Source organism: Nematolebias whitei, chromosome 13 (genome assembly GCF_014905685.2).
Source record: "Nematolebias whitei isolate Nwh7 chromosome 13, NemWhi1, whole genome shotgun sequence".
Taxonomy (NCBI): Eukaryota; Metazoa; Chordata; class Actinopteri; order Cyprinodontiformes; family Rivulidae; genus Nematolebias; species Nematolebias whitei.
The window spans coordinates 39185861-39198303 of NC_056510.1; the positions used below are offsets into that span (position 1 = coordinate 39185861).

General features: G+C 41.0%; 1 protein-coding gene across 1 annotated transcript in view; it reads right to left on the minus strand.

Annotated features, from left to right (window-relative positions):
• Window positions 1-12443, minus strand: part of LOC119419712 (mitogen-activated protein kinase kinase kinase kinase 4) — a 241308-nt gene that overhangs the window by 114230 nt on the left and 114635 nt on the right. The gene's annotated exons all lie outside the window — the stretch shown is intronic.

Here is a 12443-nt window from a genome sequence, read left to right on the forward strand (position 1 = left end):
ATACACACACACACATACACATATATATCTCAACTGCTTTATTTTACTCTTTACTTTATAAATGTTTCCATTAGGTAAAGTTATTAAACAGCATCGGATAAACTTTCATTGTTATGCTGATGATACAGTAGTCCCTCGTTTATCGCGGGGTTCTGTACCCTGCCCCCCACACCCCAGCGATAAGTGAAAAACCATGAAGTAGGGACACAGTAGTTCAAGTTCAAGTTAAGTTCAAGTTCAGTAAACTTTGTCATGACATGTGCCAGGCTGTAAACACACTCACTCGTCACCTGTTACTCCCAGTCTCCCTCGCTGAGATCATGTCACTGCAACTAGAGCTGTGATTTTGGCAGAAAATGTGAACAAGTTGGTCTTTTAGGACAAAAACTTCAAACTTGACTAGTTAGATTGTAAACAGTCTGTTGCTGCTTGTTGTTCTGGTTCTGACTGTTATTGTATTTATTAAGACCTTTATTATTGTTAGTATAGTTTATTCATTGTAAAATGTGCAGTTTATTTAAAATATCATCCAAATGGATCACCGTTATTTATTTTTATACAAACGTAATGTTTACTTGGCATATTTTCAAAATAAACATTTTGTAAGTCTTATTTTTTTTGCCTTTTTTGTACCAAAAATGAAGCGAACCGAGCCCTCCTTGAAGCTGAAGCGAACCGAGCCCTCCTTGAAGCTGAAGCGAACCGAAAAGTGATTTTAGCGCAGCGTTACACCCCTGCTCTGAGCACGAACAGACTGTATGTGAGATCATTCATCATTATTTTCCACATTTGACCAAAACAGCTACAACTTCCCCCTTTATCTTAAAATTATCTTAGTCTAAAACTCTGGAATAAAAGGCAGATATGTTCATAAATTAAATTTATATAATTTATCAATTGCCTTTTGTTATTTTCATTTTACACAACTCCTACATTTTATAAAGGAATGATACGAACATTGTGCCTTTCACACCTTCAAATAGCAGCGGTGGAAGGAGGCGACACACAGTTTAATTTCTTGACCTAAAGGGCAGAACATTCCTTGAGGGAGCTGAAAGAAAATACTGCTTCTCACAGTTTTCTCAGATCGACTGCTTTCCCCCTGAACCCTGGTCAGTTACATCAAGACACCATCAGGGGCTTGATCTTCAGAATGCAGATGTTGCAGCCACATCTGTCTCCCTGCGTCTTCCCCTTCTGCTCCAGTTATGTATCTAGGTCGAACATGTTGTGTTCTCTTTCTTGTTGCAGAGGAAACGGAGGAAAGAAACAGGCAGAAAGTTCAAGAAAACGAGCTAAACGTTTCAAAAAGGCAAAAGAGAAGAAACCACAGAGAAGAATATAAAAATGGAGTGAATGGAAATTAAAGAGCAGAAGGTGGTGGAAACAAGTAAAGCAGCAGCAGTAACTGCTCCTACAATCCCACTGCACTTTACATGAACCTTCCCAGAGGAGGAATGGGGGGCTGCTGATTTCTTCTCCTTATCTGAGCCCTCACTCTCTCAAGCTGCTCCTACCCTTCAATCACATCCTCTTACAAACCTTCAGCGCCGGGTGATGGAGAAAACATTCATTTAGAGCTCTCCCTTCATGGCAGCACTGGTTGAGATGGTAACTGAGGTGGTTTTTATAGAGAAGAGCTGTTCGCATCACTTCAAATACATAACCGGAACAACAACTATGTCAGAGAAGAAGATGAACTATGAGTTGGGTGTGGTGGTGGTGTGCCTTGAAAACAGACAGCTGATAAAAAAGAGGGTAAACATGAAGCTGTGACCTGAAACTCTGCTGGCCAACGCAGGACGTAATCTGAATTAAAAACAAATAAATCCAGCCTCTGAAATGAAAGCACTGCATGATGAAAGTGACATAAATACACTTTCAAATCTAAAGCGTGCACGCACTACTTTTTTGATTTGGACTTTTCTTGGAATTTTGACTTTAATTTCTGAATGTCAGAATTCATCTAAAAAGTTCTAAATTGCGAATTTAATCCCAGAATTATGAGAAAAAAGTTGGAATGCTGAAAAATGTTGTATTTTCTCACTCTGTTCCTCATCCTTCACATTCCAAATGTATTACATTTGATGTTTTGGCAGCTCTTCCTTCACAATCGTAAAACCCAACAGTACATGCAGATGCTTGTTCCAGGCTTTATATTTAGATTTAATTACATATATGGACATGTTGGAGTTGTGCTGTTTTCTGTAACAGAAAGAGAGGAGTACTACTACTGCACTGGCCTCAGCAAGAGCAGCGCTGTGTACAAATCCTATGAAAAGTGACATCTCTGTTCTCATGTACTTGTATATTGTCAGGTGTCTCTTGTAAATGTGTCCCCGAGGCTCAATGGGATCAACCTGTATAAATGAAGGCTGAACATGCAATCTCCATTTTAATAAACAATTCCCATATGTCTCTTTCAGTTCATGCTGCATTTATCTGTGTCCTTTTTTTATTTTGAGTACTTTATGTGGAACGTTTTCTGATGACTGTGCAAAAACTGTTATCGATCAGTGTTTTAGAAACGCCACAGATTAACAGCACTGTGAGGTAACGCCTGTTAAAGTAGCCCCACCTGATGCTTCATTATTTAAGCACTGTTCCCCCTACCAGTATTTCTTTCATTGACCCTTTATTTATCCAGGTTAGTCTCATTGAGCCACAAGAACTCATTTTCAAGAGAGACCTGTTTTAGGGAGCAGATGGGGGGTAAGGGCCTTGCTCAGGGGCCCAGAGTGGGGCGAATGAGGGTGGAGGGAGGTGTGGGTGTTTCACCTTTTCCACCCGCATTTTGATGTTGATGGTACCGGGAGGTGAACCTGCGACATTCCGATCACACGCCCATCTTCTAACCTCTGCGCCACCACTAGCGGGGTGCCCCACCCTGTCAACAGAACTGAGCACCCGCCTACCAAACCGAACCAAACCGAACCAAACTGGTTGATCCACTCTGAGAAGGTGCTATTTATAAGACTGAGCTGAATACAGCGCCTCAGACTGAGGAAGTCTTTTGGATGAAAGATGAAACGTTCTTTTTTTTTTTTTTTATTGTTCTAGTTTTTTGAATGTCCGGAGGACCAGACTTAACTTATTTAGATTTTTCTACCTGGATTATTGAGCACGCATCAGGATGTCTGTATAAACAGCTCACAACTCAAACATGTCACGCTAAGCTAGCAGTGTGCAAAACAGGTGCTCTAGCTAAAAAGCTAAAGGCGCCTCTTCCCTCGTGCTGACCCCCCCACCCCGGCTCAAACTGGTACAAGCTGTGCTCAGACATGTCTCCATCCCCCCGTCAACAAAAATCATAGATGAGATGAGCACCCCACCATGGCAAGTTAACGTGGGAAACGCTTGCATTATTACCACAAAGTTAGATTCCAACGGTCACAGTGGTGACTAAAGGAATGCAAAGAATAATATTCAACACTGATTTTTACTCTGTTTCCAGTGTTGTCCTCCCTGTGATGACAGGCTGGGGTATTTGGTTCAGGGTTTAAAAAGCACAAATTTACAATTTACTGTTTACACTTTTTTAAATTTAACACCTGATAAAATATTAGGGGTGTAACGGTGCACGTGGGTGTATTGAACCATTTCGGTACGGCATGTTCGGTTCGGTCCACCTGCGCACCGTTTCGGTTATTTTTACACTCATGAAATCCTATTAACGAGAAATTATGGGTTGTGGAACTAAAGTTCGTAAGCGTGTTTCAGCACGGTGCTATTATCCTGCAGCACACGTAGCATTGGCAACCTAGCAGGCAACAAACAAGCCATCTCGTGGTCTCCTGTTGGGGAACATTATGGCTTTCTCGTTAAAAGACGAGCGCAAATCCAAATCTGTGTGTCGACGTTTCACAGAGACTGAATCTGCAGCAGCAACACGTCGAACTTGTTAACGCGCTTGAAACGACATCATCTGAACGCGATGAACATCTCTTGTACAGAATAGAAGCTTGGTTGGTGCAAAGAGCGATAACAGCAGCATTTAAACAAACTTTATCAGGTCATTCAGATCAGTCCAGAGCAGCAACACAAGCTGTAGGAGTTTTTAAAGTTATGGATCTACGTCCGAATGTTGTTGATGCACCGGCTTTAAAGGTCTTGAGCCCCGATACGACATCCATCACGTCAACACTTGAGCCAAAAAGTTGTAGCAGCACTTTATGAAAAAGATAAAACTGATATTGTCAACAAGCCCTGGACCAGATTAAAGCTCTGCCCTGATGATGATGATGAAAGAAGAGGTATTGTTCTTTTATTATTATTATCTAATTAACTTTTTTAAATTTAAAAATTAGAATGTTATTAACTCTTTTTTTTTACCTCTTTGTGTTTTATTTCCAGTCTGGGACAGAGAGAGCAGCTGAGTCTTCCTCCTCTTCAGTGAAATCCACCAGAGATCACCTCCAGTGTGTGAAGTCTGCTTACTGTTCTGGTTCTGACTGTTGTTGTTTTTATTAAGATCTTTATTATTGTTAGTATAGTTTATTGTAAAGAGTGCTGTTTATTTAAATTATCGTCCAAATGGGTTGTTTTTATTTATTTTTATACAGACATATTGTTTACTTGGCATATTTTCAAAATAAACGTTTTGCAAGTCTTTATTTTGGCCATTTTTATATCGAAAATGAACCAAACCGAGCGCTCCTGGAAACTGAACCGAACCGAAATGTGATTTTAGCGTACCGTTACACCCCTATAAAATATAGATATAAAACAAAGAAATGATTATTTGTTTGTAATAACTTTTTTGTTTTATGATTGCTATAAACAGTCGTTTTTATTTATTTATTTTTTTTTTTTTACATATGTTACAAAAATGTTTTCATCTGAAAGCTTCTGTCTTGAGGTCTCACACAAACACACTTGAAAAAAGTTACTTTAAATTCAACGATGTGTGCCTCAGTGCAGTATCAATATTTTCTTATGACTCAGTCCAACGGTCACTCCTGGAAAACATCCAGATTAACTGAGCACATTTATTTTAGCTAACGGTTGAAACCAGTGGAAACTGGACTACTTTTAAATATTTACCTGAACTAGAAAAAAAAAGTGTTGGCAACGTGCGCATTTCTGTTCAGTGAGTCAATTTGTATAAATATTTGTTTTATTTTAGTTAACCTTTATTTACACAGGTAGTCTCAATGAGTCACGAGGACTCATTTTCAAGAGAGACCTGTTTGGGAGGGCAGCACGGTGGCGCAACTAGTAGAGCTGCTGCCTCTCAGCAAGAAGGTTGCCGGTTCAAATCCCGGTCCAGGGGCCTTTCTGAGTGGAATCTGTATGTTCTCTCCGTGCATGCATGGGTTTTCTCCGGGTACTCCGGTTTCCTCCCACAGACCAAAAACATGCATGTTAGGCTGATTGGTGGCTCTAAATTGTCCCTAGGTGTGAGTGAGAGAGTGAATGTTTGTCTCTATGTGTCCCTGTGATGGACTTGCGACCCGTAAAGGTTGTACCCCGCTGTTTGGGGGAAGAATCAGTTTTGTGTTGTGTGTTTCCTTGACTGATGAAGCCTTCCGGATGGAAGGTGATACGTTTCAGCAAAAAAAGAAACTGTCCAGATGACCTGACTGAAAATTGTTTGATTCTGAATAAAAGGACGAGACAGCCCCTGGTTTACTCCAGAGCTATCTGATCTCCTGCACAGGAGGGATCATCTTTGGGCCGCAGCGAGAAAATCTGGCTCAGACACTGATTGGTTGAGTTTTCGACAGATGAGGAATACATGCGCAACTTCCATCAAAGCTGCAAAATATAACTATTTCTTATCTCAGACCTCCAAAAATCTAAACGATCCTAAAAGATTCTGGAAAACTATCAAATCTCTCTCAGGCAGCTCCCAATCATCTGACCTCCCATCACAACTTCTTGTCTGTTCCTGTGTCAAATAAACACAAGATCCTGAATTATTTCAACAAACATTTTGTCGCCTCTAGTTCTTTATTTGACACAGTTACTAATGGAAAATCAGACACTTCCCCTAAAAGTCAAACTTCTACAAACCATATCTCTCCTACAAGTCGATCTTCAGTAAATCACACCTTTTCTCTTTCCCCGTTCTCAGTCAGTGAGATTAATAAACTATTAAAAGGTCTAGACTCTAAAAAATCTGCAGGTCCAGATGAACTTCCACCTTATTTCATAAGGCTGGCTGCTCATATCATTGCAGTACTGGTGTCCTAAATCTTTAACCTCTCCATCCCAGATGCTTGGAAAACAGCCTTTGTTCTTCCTTTGCTGAAGGGAGGAGACCCCACCTCACTGAACAACTATCGACCAATCTCTAAACTCTGCATTTTAGCCAAGGTTCAATAAAAACTGATAAACTCTCATATCAAAAAGTATTTGGACTCATTTAACATCTTACCTCCACTCCAATCTGGTTTCAGGAAACAACACAGCACGACTGCTTCACTGAAGGTTTTTAACAACATTGTTGAAGCACTGGATGCTAAGGATTATTGTGCTGCACTTTTCTTAGACCTGTCTAAAGCTTTTGACACTGTGGATCATGACATCTTGTGTCATAAGCTCTCAGAAATTGGTTTCTCAGATCATAACATTGGTTGGTTCTCTAACTGTCTTTCAGATCGGAGGCATTGTGTTCAAAATAATGGTATTTCCTACAGTTATCTAACAGTCAGTAATGGTGTACCACAAGGCTCAGACTTAGGACCCACCCTCTTTACAATCTACATAGGTAACATAGGTCAAAGCATCTCTGATGCATCCTTACATTTCTTTGTTGATGACACAGTTGTTTATTGTCGAGCTAAAACAGTTGCTAAGGCTCTCCAGCTTTTGAAATCCATCTTCGACATCATTGACATCATCCAGGCAGATTAGTTCCATCTCAAACTTGACCTAAATGCCGATAAACCAAGGGGAGGGTTTTTTTTTTTTAAATAGGAAGTCAGTCCCATCAGTTCTTCCTCTGATTTTATCCTCAAATGGTGTCCCTATTAAGTTAGTCAATTCCTATAAATATTTGGGTATCTTGGTCGACTCGCATCTCTCTTTTAAGTTTCACGTGGAAAACCTAGTAAGGAAACTGAAAGTTATATTGGGTTTCTTTTACAGAAATAGATCCTGTCTAACTCTGAACGCTAGGAAACGCCTTGTAACTGCAACTTTCCTTCCCTCCATTGACTATGGGGACATTATCTATATGAACACTCCTACAAGCACTCTGCAGATGCTGGATGCTGCCTATCATGGTGCATTAAGATTCATAACTGGCTGCAACTACTGTACCCGTCATTGCACCCTTGTATTAATTGTTTAACTGGTCACCATTAACCTCACACTGTAGGGATGGCACCCTCTTGTGCTTGGTTCCCATCCCAACACCTTCTAGTTTCCATGTCCTGATCATTTGTGTCTACGTGTCCTGTCCAGGTGATTATGATTGTGTCTGATTACTCTGTGTATATAAGTTTGCGTCTTTGTGTCACTCATGGTCGGGTCATCGTCTGTGATCATATGGTGTTTGTCTCGCCTCCTGGTTTCCCTGGTTCCATGGTATTTCCCTCGGTCCTAGGTTTTGTAAGTAGCTGCCACGTCAGCATCTTTATTTTTGTATCATTAAAGTATTTCATTTCATTTTACTCCTCGTGCCTCTGAGTCCTGCCTGCAAACTGGGTTTATCTCACAACATGCCCTAAATCCTGACACACACATCTCACTGGTACATTTTCATCTTTAAATCACGTCTCAGTCTGCTGCCTTCATACATCTCCTCCTAGATGTCTCTGCATGAGTGCAGCTACAGCGTGCGCTCTCAGGACATTATTACATGCAGTGTTCCCTCAGTGAGGACTGAACTAGGCAAAAGGGTCTTCTCTTACACCACTCCTGTTTCTTGGAATATCTTGCAAAAAGATCTGAAGCTCTTGACCTTGACCTCTCTAAGGCCCTATTTGCACAGACACGATGGGGGGAAACGTAGGTTTTTTCGTATGTTAATTAGAGGAAAAGATGTGCGTTGACATGGTCGCATTTTGGGTTTACATGCATCCGGAGGATTCCACCCCTCCCTCCCGAATCCGCTGTAGTTAGCATGCCGGGTCATTAGATGGCGCTGTGAATTTTGTACCTTCACCTAATGCGCATGCTGCTGCCTCGGCACGCTCCTTTCCTGTGAGATAAAAAGCTCAGCTAACAACAACGTAACAAGTTAAAGCTGAATTTTTGATAAAAGTCGACAGATTTGACGCCAAGTGGGACCGCTTCGTTTAAACAGCTCCACACCGGTCGCTGATTGGACCAGAACCGAGGTGACGATGTCGGACTTTATTCCGTGATAATCAGTAGCTGATTACTGCAGGTAAATCAAATGTTCTTAATAATGTTAGCTTGTGTTTACTTCGGTTACAAAACAACCAACTGAGTTTTTATTTTTTCCTGAAAGAAGAAGAGGCTGTCCTCCCACCAGGCGGACCGGTTCTGAACGAGGCTCGGCCCAGATGAACTGCAGGAGGACGTCGAAGAGCGAGATGTTGATGAACTATTTATTTTAAATTCCCCTCAGTTCTTTTATTCAATCCATTCAATGTTTTAAGCTGCATTAATCAAAGGAGTGACAGCCTGAACGAGCCAGATGAACAACATGGGACATCCAGGATGAAAACAGAGGAGTCCAGTTCATTAATGCAGTTTACAGTTAACGTGTTTTCATAGTGTGCTCAGTTTAATTATCAGTGTTTGTGTGACATACAGTTTGTGGTGTTGAATAAATAAATAAAAATTAAACCTGATGTCTTCATTTTCAACTTTAGTGTTCACGCTATATGTTTAGCATCATTTTAAATTTGAATTACATAATATCCAGATAGCTTCATTTAGCTCAGAGCTTCATTATATTTCACACTAACATAAAAGCTGAGTGAAGCTGACACCCCACCCACTTCCAAAATTAAAGCAAATAGTCTGAATGGTTAGTGCTGGTTTGTGCCGTTAAAATTTTCGTTTGTGCTGCTTTGGTTTAAGAGATATTAAAAGTTATAATTTTGACCTGAAATAGACGCTCAGGCGCGTTCACGCGTCCTCAGGCGCGTTCACGCACACGTCAGGGCAGAGCGTTTTACTTAAGGCGGGCGCGCGCTCCGGCTGTAATTGTGTGGATCAGATTTGACAACAAAAACACAACTGTCGTAAATGTTTCCTTTTAGTACCTGATTGCGGATATAAAGGACGTGTGAACGCGCCTGAGCGTCTATTACAGGTCAAAATTATAACTTTTAATATCTCATAAACCAAAGCAGCACAAACGAAAATTTTAACGGCACAAACCAGCACTAACGGAGCACTAACCATTCAGACTATTTGCTTTAATTTTGGAAGTGGGTGGGGTGTCAGCTTCACTCAGCTTAACATAAATACTGTTTATTATTATTAAACTTATTATTTAGCACATTTAGATGTTATAGTGCAGCGCGACGTGTGCGCGTGCCTCGTTCTATAAACAGCGACATTAGAACTGGATCAGACTGTGTCTCTTCCAACACAGATGTCGGTCACAGCACCTGGAATCTGACGTAGATTAACTACGAGATTAAAAATATATTCCATCAGTTGTAGTTCAGAAAGCAGTGTGTCTGCCGCCATGTTGATAGAAATATAGCGTCTGTCCGTGTGCGCATGTGGTTTAACACAAAGCCTCAGCGGGAGATGTTTACATTATCAGCGGGGGTCAGAGAAAAACCTCCACCCTGGAAGGTGGATTCAGAAACCTCCGGATTCAAACAGGGGGCCACTGGTGTCGTGTAAACGATCAGCGGAACCGCAGAGAGAAAGGAGCGGATGCACTCAAAATGTGTGCCGTGTAAACGGCCCCTAAGTGACTTTAAAACCCTCCTGGCAAAAGCCAATGCAGACATGTTCCTGTTTTTAGTTTTCTAAATCACCTTATAAGCTAGTTGTTTTTTTGCTACTACTCTTCTTGATTGTCCTTTTGGTTGCTATTTTGTTTTGATTTGTTAAAAATAACAAAAAGGAGAAATTTAAATTTGTATGCCTATTTTTATGACTGTCTATTGTTGTCGTTGTTATCCATTGTTGTCATCACTCTTTGTTAAGAAATCAGGTCTCTCTTGTAAATGAGACCCCAAGGCTCAGTGGGATTAACCATAAAGGTTGAATGTACCACATGTGGTGGAATGACAAATAAACAACCTTGAATTCTTGAATCCTTAAATGTACAGCTAAACAGAAGCATAAAATAAATAAATGGCGACAAAATATAGTACTGTATATGGCACGTTATACACCCACCTGCAAACTATTACACAGCAACTATAGCAATGATCTTGATTTGTCACCTTGACCTTAGAACTGGGGTGATAAAGGGATTATGCAACACGGTGTCTAGTGGTGGTACAAATGTGTATAAAGTGTTGTTAAATTATCTTGAGTGGATCAGAAGTTTTGGGTGGTACAAGAGAAATGTTTCGGATGTACAAATCACGGCTACAACAGAATATGTCTTTGTTGGTGAATAAAAACTGAGTGTAAGCTGTAAGCTTTACATTTGTTTCTGTTATAACCCAAACGGCTTCTCAGATGCTTCAGAGTCATAATTGGAATTTTACTGATAAGCAAAGCCATCCTGCTTTATTCATATTTGATGATGGCTGCCAGTTGTCCTGACTTGGCACATCCAACCTGGACAAAGTGTGACTTTTAGTGTTCATAAATAAACAGATTGTTTTGTCAAGTGAGTCGAGTACGAACAGAGATCGAGAGGAAACCCCCATTTTCATTTCGGACATTTCCATCTGCAGCATTTCATGCTGGACTGTCAGCTTTGTTTTCCCCTCAGGATGTGTCAAACTGCAGCAAGAAAAGAACCAGGAAGGGAGGGTGGGGTGGGGGTGGGGGGTTGAATTGTGACAAAAGACAGTTAAGGTGAAGGAAGCAAATATTAACGGAAAAAAACTGAGGCCAATTCCTTTCTTAACTAGACTAATTTGTCTGTTATGAGAACTGTCGTCCTAAAATCTGTAGTCAAATATGAATGCTGTTTTTTTATGAATTTTTTTTTAGTTTGTTATTTTATTCTCTCTGTTTGACATGCTAAGTGAACAGTAATGCTGAAGGGACCTACTAACACTGCTAACACCATGCCGCTAACCGAACCACGCCACTAACAGTCCCATGGGGCCAACGGGACCATGATGCTAATAGAAACCTCACTGTCATCAGAACCACTCTGCCAATAGGACTATGGACAGGCGCCACCATTTTGTAGTTTTCTTTTAATCAACCTACACTGTAATCGCCACTAAACGGGACTTCATTTCCCAGAAACCAATGCAGTACCTTAGTACCTCCGGCCGCTGCTTTCTGCTGAACAGTATTTTTGCAAAGCGAAGTCATGACTGCTGAACTCTTTTCAAATGTAAGGTTTTAATCAGGTCACTTGAACAAGTTTCTTTAAAATATTAAACTTTACAAACGTAAGATTCACAAGAAATAAATCATGTCAGGACATCAACGAAGTCCATGCTGATTAATCCAGGTATACAATCCAACAATTTTCAGTCAGGTCATCTGGACAGTTTCTTTTTTTGTGCTGAAACGTTTCACCTTCTATCCAGAAGGCTTCATCAGTCAAGGAAACACACAACACAAAACTGATTCTTCCCCCAACAGGTTACTCCAAAGTGGAACAAACCAGTTATATTGGTGCTAAGATGGTGTCAAACTGGTTTTCAACCAGTCTGACACGACTGTCAACAAGGAAGAGGGCCGGCAATGGAGGAGGGGGCGTGCCAAAGAGACCATCTTAGCACCAATATAACTGGTTTGTTCCACTTTGGAATAAGCTGTTGGAGGAAGAATCAGTTTTGTTGTGTGTTTCCTTGACTGATGAAGCCTTCTGGATCGAAGGCGAAACGTTTCAGCACAAAAAAAGAAACTGTCCAGATGACTTGACTGAAAAATGTTGACATGTCAGGACATGTCTCTGGAAGAAACAGAGCATTGTGCTTTGTAACCCGGGTACTGATGGGCTGCACAGAACAGACCCCCAGACTCAGCGGTGAACCCGAGAGATCCTAGCCAGCCCACGAGGACTTCCACGTGAGGATGTGCTGCCATAGGTCTGGCGCTCCCTCCGGAGCCCACCGCCACTACTGTACCTAGAGCCAGAACCGCAGGGTAGCTCGGCAGAAATGGAACAGAGTTGGACTGGAACCGAGCCGCTCCTGTTCTGCAGAACCTGGTCAAATTTAGTAGCTACATATACAGTACTTAAAAGTATGTAAACTTTCTTTTAACATTGCTAAAATGACATAGATTTAAGAGTTTAGAACATTGCAAGAGTGTGGGAAGGGTTTCTAACGCCTTAAAATATATATAAATACTAAAATAAACAACGTCGCTACTTTAAGGATTTCAGTTATTGCGGGGGGGGGGGGGGGGGGGGGGGG